The 324-nt window shown below is 51.5% G+C and overlaps 1 protein-coding gene across 1 annotated transcript in view; it reads right to left on the reverse strand.

Moving 5' to 3' along the window:
- The window catches only part of c16h17orf67 (chromosome 16 C17orf67 homolog), a 4219-nt gene that overhangs the window by 1180 nt on the left and 2715 nt on the right, over positions 1 to 324 (reverse strand). The gene's annotated exons all lie outside the window — the stretch shown is intronic.

The raw sequence follows: 324 nt of genomic DNA on the forward strand, positions 1-324 counted from the left end.
ATGTGGACAGGATGTTCTGTCCTTAGTGGACCATGTGGACAGGATGTCCTGTCCTTAGTGGACCATGTGGACAGGATGTCCTGTCCTTAGTGGACCATGTGGACAGGATGTTCTGTCCCTTGTTGACAGGATGTTCTGTCCCTTGTTGACGGGATGTTCTGTCCCTTGTTGACGGGATGTTCTGTCCCTTGTGGACAGGATGTTCTGTCCTTAGTGGACCATGTGGACAGGATGTTCTGTCCTTAGTGGACCATGTGGACAGGATGTTCTGTCCGTAGTGGACCATGTGGACAGGATGTTCTGTCCCTTGTGGACCATGTGGAC

The sequence above is a fragment of the Nematolebias whitei genome, chromosome 16, assembly GCF_014905685.2.
Source record: "Nematolebias whitei isolate Nwh7 chromosome 16, NemWhi1, whole genome shotgun sequence".
Classification (NCBI taxonomy): Eukaryota; Metazoa; Chordata; class Actinopteri; order Cyprinodontiformes; family Rivulidae; genus Nematolebias; species Nematolebias whitei.